The sequence below is a fragment of the Balaenoptera borealis genome (assembly GCF_965194805.1).
Source record: "Balaenoptera borealis genome assembly, chromosome: 2".
Lineage (NCBI taxonomy): Eukaryota > Metazoa > Chordata > Mammalia > Artiodactyla > Balaenopteridae > Balaenoptera > Balaenoptera borealis.
In genome coordinates this window covers 18,331,646-18,344,855 of record NC_138867.1, presented here as the reverse complement: position 1 = coordinate 18,344,855, position 13,210 = coordinate 18,331,646, and the positions used below count along the sequence as shown (strand labels likewise).

Here is a 13,210-nt window from a genome sequence, read left to right as displayed (position 1 = left end):
AAGATTTTGCTACAGTTTATGTCAAAGTGTCTTCTGCCTATGTTTTCCTCTAGGAGTTTTATAGTATCCATTCTTACATTTAGGTCTTTAACTCATTTTAAGATTATTTTTGCGTATGATGTTAAAGAATGTTCAATTTCATTCTTTTACATGTAGCTGTCCAGTTTTCCCAGCACCACGTATTGAAGAGGCTGTCTTTTCTCTACTGCATATTCTTGCCTTTGTTGTCATAGATTAATTGACCATAGGTGGTTGGGTCTACTTCGGGGCTCTCTTTCCTGTTCCATTGATCTATATTTCTGTTTTGTGCCAGTACTATGTTGTTTTCATGACTGTAACTTTGTAGTATGGTCTGAAGTCAGGAAGTCTGTTACCTCCAGCTCGGTTTTTCTTTCTTAAAGTTGGTGTGGCTAATAGGGGTCTTTGTGTTTTCATACAAATTAAAAATTTTTTTGTTCTAGTTCTGTGAAAAATGCCATTGGTCATTTGATAGGGATTGCGTCGAATCTGTGGATTGTCTTGGGTTATATGATCATTTTAACAATATTGATTCTTCCAGTCCAAGAACATGGTATATCATTCCAACTGTTTGTGTCATGTTTAATTTCTTTAATCAGCATCTTATGGTGTTCAGAGTACAGTTCTTTTGTCTCCTTAGGTAAGTTTGTTCTTAGGTATTTTATTTCTTTTGATGTGATGGTAAATAGGATTGTTTCCTTAATTTTTCTTTCTGATCTTTTGTTGGCTTTAAGTGGGCTTTAAGGCTTCAGTTCCCCCCTATACTCCTGGTCTAACCACACACCTGGGGGGGCCTTCAGGCAGATTTTTTTAAAGCTATTTGAATGTATGTTCAAGGGCAGCAACAAATCTCTCATCCTTGGATTTAATACATCTTTTTATTGCATTATAGATGAATTTACTTTATAAGATAGTTACTTACCTTTGCTGTGATAGGTTCACCAGTTCTTTTATAATAAGTTTGGTTCAGCTCAGCATCTAAATTCTACAAAATTAGTCTTGCTCATTTCCATTTAGATGAGCGCCTGATTAAAGTACAATGGCACTCTGACTTCTTAATATAAACCTTTACATTTTTTTATAGGAAAGTTTTACACAGTTTAACACAATAAAATTTGATGCCATTCAAGCACTATATATTTGTCTTAGTTCATGTTTTCATTATGATGTGCTTGAGTTCTAAGGTTTGTGTAAGTGTATAAAGATTTCTAGTAACATTTTCCCCAGAATAGTATTTTAATTTTTATCAGGAACTTGAACATTAATAGTTAGTATATGAGGAGAAACATGTGAAGAATAAAGAGGTGAATAAAGATGAAAAATTAAAAATTGAGGATAATAATGAGGATGTGAACTAAAACCCTGGCTGCATTGTCTTCTATGAATAATTTTCCAGACTTTACTGAGTATATCCATGTTTTCTCATTCTTCTCAAACATTGGAAGGGCTTTCTTTCTTTTAAATCTCTCAGTAATTATTCTTGTTATCCTCTACTAGTGACTTATGAAAGAAGTTTCTCCTGCCGTTACTTGATTTTCTCTGTTTCATTAATCTCTTCCTGTGTATTGGATCATCACATCAACATTCAAATATGCTCTAGAATCTCTTACCTCAAATAGAAAAAAAAAAAAAAAAGACAGTAAAAATATTAGTTAGATCTCTGAAATAAATGTCTGGTCCAGAAAATAACTTAATGATATGAATTCTGGCACAGACATCACCTTCTTAAGTCCAGAGAAATGTCTTTCTTTGATTTTTTCCTCCTCTAACACATTACTGTGCATTGTCTTATTGGAACAAGCTACTAAATCTCTCCAACCCTTCAACGTGTCATTGAATTCATATTCTGCAACTTCCTGTCCCAATAATGTTAATCTCACCATTTCTTTTATCCCTTGTTTGATTATATAGAAAGTAAAGATAATATCTGTAGCAGACATAAGTGGTTGCCTACCTCACTTTCAATCTCCCTACTTGGTTATTTTGTTCATGTTTTTAATTCTCTCCCATAGGACTCACTGTTAAATCCTGCGTACTCTAAGCTGATCATTAAAATCTTTTTCTCTTTGCCAGTGATAGATCTAGGGATGATTATGAAACTTTGATCCTACCCTAAAGATAAAAAATATATTTTAATCATGGTTAAATTTGTATTCATCTTCATTTACATTTGGAGAAGTCTGCTGGAAAGAGTCTGGGGAAAGTTTCCCCTTTAAAAAAGAAAACTCACACAAGAAGAGTTACCCACATTTTCTACTACACGTTCTCATGTTTACACACAGAGTCATAACCATTTTACTCTCATGAAGGGAGGAAGGCTGAGAACAAAGGTGCTGAGGAGGGCAGGTCAGAAAATAACGCAAAAAGCTGGGTTCTTGATGACATCATTCAGCCACTGAATTAAACAACCCTGGGGGTGCCTGACCTTTAGAGTCTTTGCTATATGAGGTAATAAATTTTTCTTACTGAATTGGGATTTTCTATTTTTTTCAGGCAAAAGAATCTTATATAGTGTAGTACTTACCCACAAGTCTGGTGAGATGATTTAATAAGTTAATTCACATATACCACATAGCAGAGAGCTTGGGACATAAAATACTTAAAAATGGAAATTATTACAATTGAATTTTCCCCTCTTCCTCTCCTTCTTCTCCTTCTTCTTCTCATAGTATTAGTATTAGTAATAATTAGTACTGTTTTATTTTACGATTTCATGTGGTCTAAGTAAATTTAATTTCCCCAATAGCAGTACCATGCATCTTTATGAAAGAAAACAAGAAACAATATCCAGCAATTAGATAAACACATAACATTTTCTGTAGTTTAAGAATCATCTTTTGGCTTACAAGATTTTCAGATGTAGGGGATTTTAAATGCCTACTCCGTTCTTCATTACCTGCTGAGTTATCCATGACCTAAATATATGCCTCATCCTTATATTTTTATCGTTAGACTCATATGCCTCCTTCAGGGGTGATGCATTCTACTCAATAATGACAGATAATGATATAAAATTTAAGCAAATAGTAATGTTATAAATGGACCTTAATCATTTCAAATCTTATGTTTCTCACTCAGAAAGGACCAAGCTTTCCAAAATAGTAGTGGACCAGATGGAAGAAATGTAATATTCAAAGGCAAATCTATATATGTTACTTCAGATATATCAAGTAAAGGTAAAAATGGGTATTTGTTTCTAAAGAGAGATAAAAGACCTTGCTAATTTTCATTAAGTACTTAGTCTTAATGAATTTCACTTAAATCCTAAGTAATTTTTAAATAGATCTTTATTGGAGTATACTTGCTTCACAATACTGTGTTAGTTTCTGCTGTACAACAAAGTGAATCAGCCATATGCATACATATATCCCCATATCCCTCTTGAGCCTCCCTCCCATCCTCCCTATCCCACCCCTCTAGGTCATCGCAAAGCACCGAGCTGATCTCCCTGTGCTGTGCTGCTTCTTCCCGCTAGCTAACTGTTTTACATTTGGTAATGTATGTATGTCAATGCTACTCTCAGTTCGCCCCAGCTTTCCCTTCCCACCCAATATCCTCAAGTCCATTCTCTATGTCTACATCTTTATTCCTGCCCTGCCACTAGGTTCATCAGTACCATTTTTTTTTTTTTTTAGATTGCATATATGGAATCTATTCCATATATATGCGTTAGCATACGTATTTGTTTTTCTTTTTCTGACTTACTTCACTCTGTATGACAGACTCTAGGTCCATCCACCTCACTACAAATAACTCAGTTTCGTTTCTTTTTATGACTGAGTAATATTCCATTGTATATAGGTGCCACATCTTCTTTATCCATCTAGGTTAGTTCTATGTCCTGGTTATTGTAAATAGTGCTGCAGTGAACACTGTGGTACATGTCTCTTTTTTGAATTATGCTTTTCTCAGGGTATATGCCCAGTAGTGGGATTGCTGGGTCATATGGTAGTTGTAGTTTTAGTTTTTTAAGGAACCTCCACACTGTTCTCCATAGTTGTATCAACGTACATTCCCACCAACAGTGCAGGAGGGTTCCCTTTTCACCACACCCTTTCCAGCATTTATTGTTTCTAGATTTTTTGATAATGGCCATTCTGACCGGTGTGAGGTATCACCTCACTGTAGTTTTGACTTGCATTTCTCTAATAATTAGTGATGTTGAGCATCTTTTTGTGTGCCTCTTGGCCATCTGTATGTCTTCTGGGACCTAATTAAACTTAAAAGCTTTTGCACAGCAAAGGAAACCATAAATAAGATGAAAAGACAACCCTCAGAATGGGAGAAAATATTTGCCAGTGAAACAATAGATAAAGGATCAATCTCCTAAATATACAAACAGCTCGTGCAGCTCAATATCAAAAAAAACAAACAATCCAATTAAAAAATGGGCGGAAGACGTAAATAGACATTTCACCAAAGACATAAGTAATTTTTTGATTGACTTGAATGCCAGCTTTATATTCAGAGTGGTCAAGTTCAAATAATTTTTGGGAGAACTGAGCACACATGCAACAAAATGTGAGGACATTAATCGAAATTTAAGGACTATAAACTTTCCAAATAACTCTAACATAAAATCAGTGAAAAAATTTAAGCAATATATAATAGTGACATAACTGTTGCTTCAGTCTTCTTGTAAATTAAATATAAATAACACCGATAAGTAAATTTTCTTATATGGGTTTAATAAAAAATGGTTCTTGAAAATTAAAAAAGAGAAAAATTAAGTACATAATTACATTGGAGTCAAAGTACATTTTATTGTTGTTGTTGTGATAACAGTTGCTAATTTTCAACAATACAGGACTTGTTGCCTAACTATAATTTTCTTTGTTCCAAATAGATTTTTCAAAGCAAAAATATGACATAAATTTTGCCCATAAGATGATTAGACAAAACTGGCATTGGGATGGAAAATCATGTGTTTCAAGACCCTTCACACCAAGAGATATTTAGGCATTATTACTTAGATTAATTGAGCTTTTATTAAAGCTAATTTTCTAGTATTCACACTTCAAAATACAGATGGAAATAAAATATATAGTTCTCAATTTGGCAGGAGTGTACTATACAATTTATAATAAAGTTGATTTATATTAATTGCTAGAAAATTTATGGGCAACAGATTTATTTTAATGGAGTCATTTATTGTCCTAATTTGTTTTATTGATATTAGGATCCGGACATCTTGCTGTTTTAAAAGGATACTCAAGCACAGGGAGATCAGCTCCGTGCTTTGTGACCACCTAGAGGGGTGGGATAGGGACGGGGGAAGGGAGAGGCAAGAGGGAGGGCATCTGGGGCTATATGTATATGTATAGCTGATTCACTTTGATATACAGCAGAAACTAACACAACACTGTAAAGGAATTATACTCCAATAAAGATGTTAAAAAAAAAAAAGTTAACAAACAGCAAATTAAAAATGGATGATTTTTTAATCCATTTACAATCAATTAAATAGTACATTTTGTTTTCTTTTCTTTTTTCTCCTTATGATTGTTGTTTTTCATTGTCGCCCCTATGTCCTTATGCTAATAAATAAAGTTGGTTTCTGCTAAATACAGTATTGAAAATCAAGAAGGAAATACACTATTCTCTTATTCTCCTTTAATTTGAAAATATGTGTATTGGCACCACTATATTGCTTTCAGTTAACGTTAATTTGTGTGTACTTTACATTTTTTTATCAGTCTTGCTAAGGGTTTCTCTTAGTTTCCTGTTGCTGCTGTAACAAATTAACACAATCTTAGTGACTTAAAACACCACAAATTTATTATTTTACAGTTCTGGAGATCACAGTTCAAAATAGGTCCAACTAAGCTACAGTTAAAATGTTTACAGGACCCCATTCCTTCTGCACATTCTGGGAATCCATTTTCTTGCCTTTCTCAGCTTCTAGAGGCTCTCCCCAATCCTCAGCTACTGGCCCCCTTCCATACTTACAGCCTGAAATGAAATCATTCTCACTTTGCTTCCACTGTCACATCTCCTTTTCTGACTCCGACACTTCTGCTTCCCTCGTCTACTCTTTTTCAAAATAAGGACCTTTGTGATTACACTGGCTCACCAGGGTAATTCAGGAAACGCTATGGAGATCCTAACTTAACTGCATCTGCAATGTCTCTTTGCCATGTAAGGGAACATATTCCCAGGTTCTGGGAAATAACACTTTTACAACTTGGGAGGGGGTATTATTCTACTACTACAGAGTTTATCAATTTTATTAAACTTTCAAAGATTAAAGCTTATGGCTTTGTTATTTTTCTCTATTTTATATCTTTGATCTTTGTTCTCATCATTCTACTTTTTATCCTTCTTCTTCCTCTGGGTTTTAAATTTTCCTTTTTCCTTTTTAGAATCTTGAGATGGAGGCTTAGCTTATTGATTTTTTAAACTTTCATATTTAAATGATAAAGTATATCCAAAGACTGTTTTGCCTCAATCATATAAGTTTTGATAAGGGAAATTTCTATTTCCATACTGTCAATAATATATTTTAAATTCCCATTGCATTTTTTTAAAGAAGTGTTAATTTAGACACGTACTGCTAATTCTCAAACACATAAGATTATCTCATTATTCTTCGCGAAAACATTTATTCATTTATGTATGTTCACAGAACATATGATCCTTTGTGACTTATTGAGACTTGTTTTATAGCCCCAAAGACTATGTATTTTAGCTGCCAGATGTAGTATTCTATAAATTTCTGTTAGGTAAGTTAGATAATAATATAGTTTAAAACTTTTATATCTAGAACAGATATAGCAGAGGAGAAAGGGTTGAGAGGTGGGCAAAATGGGTAAAAGGGATCGACTCTGTGGTGATGGATGATAACTACACTTTTGATGATGATCCCGTTGTGTATTGAATTACAGTGTTGCACACCGGAAACTTTTATAATGGTATACATCAATTTTACTTCAATAAAAAATAAAGCTTTTATAGCATTACTGATTTTTTTGTTTTTAATTATGAGAAAATCCTATTTGAAATAGCTGTGGTTCATTGTATATTTTTCTGTAGCTCCTGTTAATTCTGTCAATGTTTTAAATGTATGTTGCTTTGTGTTATTACTGGTTATTTTCTAAATTCAGCTTTTTAATCTTTCACTTTTCAAAGTGACTTAAATTATGCCCATTAGCCATTATTGTAAGTAAAATACCATGTATTGTTGTTTTGTCCTTTGTACTTTAGTTGTCACTCATTCTCCTTCTATTATGTGTTATGTATCCGCAGTGTAGTTTTTTCTTTAAAGAGTTAGTAACTATTTAATATATTTTATAAATATTATTTTATAGTTAAATTCACAATTTCCCTTTCCGGTGATCTTCATTTCTTCCTGCAGATACGTACATCAGTAAATTTGTGCTCATTTTTGTTTGTTTGTTTTGGTTTGGTTTGGTTTTCTTTGTCTTATCTGAAGCGCTATCAACAGTATTCCTTGCAGTCTGGTTCAGCTAGCAACAAATTCTGCCTGTTCTTGTTTATTTGAAAATTTCATTATTTAACCTTAATTTTGGGACAAAATTATTAGTAGATATAAAATTTGGGGGTTACACATTTTTCCTATAATTTCATTAAATATATGATTTTATTATCTCTGGCTTCACTTGTTTCTGATGATGTTAGCTCTCATTCTTCTTATTGTTGTGCCAGAATATAATGTATCTTTTTATTTTCTGGTTAAATATTATTTTCATTTATGATGTTTGACTATGATGTGACTTTCTTTGAATGTATTCTATTTGTGTCTTGCAGAATTTTTTAAAAATAAGTTTTTGTTTTTAGAAAAGATTTTAGATTTATAGAAAAATTGAAAGGGTAATACAGAGAGTTCCCATATACCCAGCCCCGAGTTACATTCTGCACCCATCCTGGATTCCCCTGACCTCTTAAATGATTTTTTTAAATTTGTTTATATTAATATTTACTATTTGAGCTGTAAAGCTCTATGGAATTTTACAAATGCTTAGTGTCATGTATCTGCAATGAAAGTATACAGCATTGTTTTGAAACGCTGAACATATTCCCTGTGTTTCATCATCATTTCTAGCCCTTCTTTAATCTACTGGCCATTCCTGATTTACCATGCCTATAGGTTCTGTCATTTCCAGATGTCATATAAGTGGAATAATTCAGTATGTAGACTTTTGCTACTGGCTTCTTTCATTTTACCCTATACATTTAATATTCATCCATATCCTTTCATGGCATTTTAGTTCATTTATTTTTCTTCATTGAATAATATTGCACTGTTTGAATGTACCACATTTTGTTTATCCATTCATCTATTTCTCTCTTGATTGTCTTTGTCCCTTGTGAAATACCAGTTGACTGCATTTCTGTGCATCTCCTTCTGGGCTGTTTATATGGTTTAATTGATCTATGTGTCTATTCTTGAGCCAATATCATGCTCTCTTGATTACTGTAGCTTTATAGTAATTCTTGAAATCAGGAATTGTTAGCACTACAGCTATGCTGTTAATCTTCTATTATTGTTTTGGCAATTTTAGGTCTTTCTCCTTTCCACATTAACTTGATATTAGTGTGTCAATATCAAGAAAATAGCTCACTGTAATTTTGATTGGAATTGCATGGAATATATAGATACAGTTAAGAAGAATAAACATCTTAATAATATTGATTTTTCCAGTCAGTATACACAGAATAACTCTTGATTTATTTAATCTTTGGTTTCTTTTATCAGCATTTTATAGTTTTGCACATATAGTTCCTATACATATTTTGTTAGATTTATATTTAAGTACTTCATCTTTATGGTACAATATACATGGTATGTTTTTTTTTGTTTTTAATATTAACTAGAAATTTATTTTATTTATTTATTTTATTTATTTTTGGCTGTGGTGGGTTTTTGTTTCTGTGCGAGGGCTTTCTCTAGTTGCGGCAAGCGGGGGCCACTCTTCATCGCGGTGCGCGGGCCTCTCACTATCGCGGCCTCTCTTGTTGCAGGGCACAGGCTCCAGACGCGCAGGCTCAGTAGTTGTGGCTCACGGGCCCAGTTGCTCCGCGGCACGTGGGATCTTCCCAGACCAGGGCTCGAACCCGTGTCCCCTGCATTGGCAGGCAGATTCTCAACCACTGCACCACCAGGGAAGCCCAACATGGTATGATTTAATTTCAAATTTCATTGACTTATTAAATGTATGTGTGTTTATATTTATATGTACGGTATATATACAAAATACATATATATGTATGTATAGCATATACACAAGAATATATACTAAACCATGAATCCTGTGACCTTGTTATAGTCCTTTGTTATTTCCATAATTTTCCAAAATTGTATTTTTCTGCAGAGACAATCATGTCTTCTGCAAGTATAGACAGCTTTATTTAATCCTTTCCAAGCCAAATACTTTCTCTTTTTTTTTCTTTCTTGTTTTAATGTACTAGCTAAAAATCTCAGTAAAACGGAGAGTAGGAAGAGTAAAAGAGAATATCTTTCGTTTTTTCTGGATTTTAGTGAGAAAGTTTTCAACTTCTTAACATGATATATAAATATTTTTATTTCACGTAATGCTTGTGTCTGGTTTTGGTATTATGGTAATGCTGACCTCATAGAATGAGTTTCCTCAGCTTCTGTTTTCTGGAAGGGAATGTGGTAATTGGCACCATTTCTTTTGATTTGGTAAAATTCACCGGTGACTATCTGAACTGAAGGTTTCTTTTTTGGAAGGTTTTTGATTATTGATACAATTTTTTTTTAATAGATATGGGCCTGATCAGATGACCTGTCTCTCCTTGTGTAAGTTTTAAGCATTTGTGTCTGTGAAGAAATCATTCTGTTTCATCTAAATTATAGAGTTCTGCTTGTTGTTCTTTACTGCCTTTTTAACATTCATGAAACAGGTCAGGATGACGTCTCTTTAATTTCTGATATTGGTAATTATTTTTTCTTTTCTTTTCTTTTTCTGTTAACCTGGCTAGAGGTTTATCAGTTTTGCTGGTCTTTTCAAAGAAGTTTTTGGTTTCATTGATTTTCTCTACTAAAGTTTTCAGTTTCAATAACTTATGCTCACGTATGTATTATTTCTTTTTACTTTCTGCTTACACTAATATTAAATTGTTCTTCATTCTCTAGTTTCCTGAGGTGGAGCTCAGATTACTGATTATAGATCTTTCTTCTTTCTGAATATATGCACTTAATTTTCCTCTCAGCACTGCTTTCTCTGTATCTACAATTTTTTTTAAATTTTTATTTCTATATAATTGCTTTTTAAAATTCCTCTTGAGACTCTTCTCTGTGATCCACATGAGCTTGAGAAAAATGTATATTTTATTGTTGTTGAGTGGAGTATTCTATAAATGCCAATTATATTAGTTTGATTGCTATTACTGTCCAGGTCAAGTCTATCCTTACTGATTCTGTACCTACTTGATCTATCAGTTTTTGCTTCACATATATTGAAAGCTTGATGTCAGATTCCACAACTTTAGGAGTTTTATGTCTTTTTGGAGAATTGATACTTTTATTAATATGTAATGTCCCACCTTTTCCTTGGTATTTTTAATTAAAAAAATTTTTTTTTTAACATCTTTTTTTTTTTTTAAACATCTTTATTGAAGTATAATTGCCTTACAATAGTGTGTTAGCTTCTGCTTTATAACAAAGTGAATCAGTTATACATATACAATATGTTCCCATTTCTCTTCCCTCTTGCATCTCCCTCCCTCCCACCCTCCCCATCCCACCCCTCTAGGTGGTCACAAAGCACCGAGCTGATCTCCCTGTGCTATGCGGCTGCTTCCCACCAGCTATCTATTTTACATTTGGTAGTGTCTATATGTCAATGACACTCTCTCACTTCGTCTCAGCTTACCCCCACTGGAATGGTTTTGACCCAGAAAGAATGTCACCAATAAACAGTCTCAGTGTGAAACAAGATAGAGAACAACCCCTCAGGGAGCTCACTGTAAGGCTGGAGGCAAGGCCCCTCCTACACTTTTCTTCACTCCCACATGGAGCAAAAGACTCAGTTATGTGTTTAGTCCAAATCTTGTAAAGCAGCACTGGCTGTAGGGGCTAACCCTGCCCTTTGTTTCCAGGTGTCCCAAGCTGATTCTTAAATCAGCCTTGTTGAAATTAATATGCCTACTCCAAAGTTTTTAGTTTAGTATTAACTTAATATGCCTTTCGTATTCCCTTTACATTTTTTGAATTATTGGAATTTATTTTTAGAATAGTTTTGAGCTTGCAGAAAACTTGAGCAGCATGTTCAGAGTTCCCATATACTCCCCCTCCCACTCCTTCCCTTGCCCTCATTATTAACATCTTGCCTTGGTGTGGTAAGCACGTTAAAATTGAACCTACATTGATACATTGTTATAAAATAAAGTCAGTTATTTTAAGGGCTCACATTCTTTGTGATCTACAGTTCTGTGGGTTTTGTCAAAGGCATGATGTTATGTACCCACCATTACCACCACATCATGTGGAATAGTTTTACTGCCCTAAAAATCCTGTCTGCTCTAGCTGTTCATCCTTCCCTCCTCCCCTCCCCAATCCCTGGCAGATTGTTCTTTTTTTCACTGTGAATATGATAAATTCCAGATTTTCTCCAAATATATTATGGCAGATTATACTCCAACACATGGAAGGGAAGTATTATCACAGTAGTTTTTTTTCAAATATAATCAGACTGGGTTTATGCCTCTCCTACAAAGATTGATAATAATAAAAGTATATTGTCTCTAACACTTGTTCACCTGAGTTTGGATTATATAAGAACTACTGAAATAGGCCACCAATCTTCCAACTCTTGTGCTAGAAAGAGCCTCTTTTTTTTTTTTTTTTTTTTGTCTAAACCATACTAGCCTCTAATGAATTCAGCCAATTAAAGGAACTAAAGGTTTCTTTTCTCATTGTTCCTATGATCTATATACTCTGTGTGCCTACAAGATACCAGTATTAAGAGTTCATTCCTTGCATATTCTCTGTCCATCACCACTGCCCTATGCTATGAGGAAGTGCTTCTTCTCCACCCCTCACTTGGGTTACAGAAGGATTAGTCTGTATAACCACTTACTCTAGGCTAAGTGAGGTCTTTGAGTACCTCATAAGGCCTCTTTAGCCATAGTTCTTGATGCTCTGGACTTATTGGCATGTTCATAGGAGTTTTTGTGGAAATGTAGTTACCTGGAAGTGCTGAGGTGTTTGTTCGCTTGTTTGAAACTTGAGTAACGTAAACACCTTGTTCTTCTGCTTAATCCCCAAGGATTGACATGGGGATGGTTCAATTTCTCCTTTTAGTATATTCAGTAGACTAATGCAGCAATGTGCTGTGTTCTCCTTCAATAGTCCTTGTTACTCCCATTTACTACCCACATGGGTAAGAAAGCTGTCCTACATGTTTATCTCAAACTTACATGGAGAAATTTGAGAAGAGTCAATTAGTAGAACCATCCATAATGTCAACTACTCGTAAGGGTCTATAGAGGCAAACATAGATACATATATCCATGTCTGTCTGTCTATCTATCTATCTATCTATCTATATCTCCTCTGGAAATTTTTTTCCGTGATACATTAGTTGGTGGGAACGAATTTTTCATAGAATATGTAAAGGCCATTCTGTGTGTACATGTTTGTATATATTTCATAATTTATTTCCATGTATATGTAGATAGAAATCTACACACCAAAGTTCTACTTCATTTATGTAATTATTAAGGTTATTTTTTATAATGAAATGTTAAGATTTCAAAGAATTTTTATCTCCTAATTTTCTCCCAAATATTAATTGAATTACATAGGGGAACATGTAATCTAAATTCCTAAATAGTTATATCAATATTGATGCTAATTTTCAACGCTTTTTTCATCAAGTGTATATATTAATAAGATGTGTGAAATTTTTAAATTCTAGTAATAGCTTTAGGTATAGATTTTTTTTTTTGATTTCTATGTGTGTGGTGTGTTTTATTATATATTAGTCTCTTAAATCAAATAGAAAACAAAAAGTGGAGCTACAAACCAAAGTTACAACAGTATTAGCTTTTCTCATCGCCCGTCTATCTACTTTTGCCAGAGGTCTTTATTTCTTCATACGGCTTTGAGCTACTGTGCAGTGTCCTTGACTCCAACCTGAAGAACTCCCTGTGGCAGGCGGGTCTGGTGGTTAAGAACTCTCTCAACTCTTGATTAACTGGGAATGTC

At 33.8% G+C, this 13,210-nt stretch overlaps 1 long non-coding RNA gene across 3 annotated transcripts in view; it reads left to right on the top strand.

Moving 5' to 3' along the window:
- Positions 1 to 13,210, top strand: part of LOC309623718 — a 929,788-nt gene that overhangs the window by 650,695 nt on the left and 265,883 nt on the right. For all 3 annotated transcript variants that reach the window (XR_014241493.1, XR_014241494.1, XR_014241495.1), the window contains exon 14: positions 9,001 to 9,155. This is a non-coding gene — a long non-coding RNA (uncharacterized lncRNA). The remainder of the gene's footprint in view (positions 1 to 9,000; positions 9,156 to 13,210) is intronic.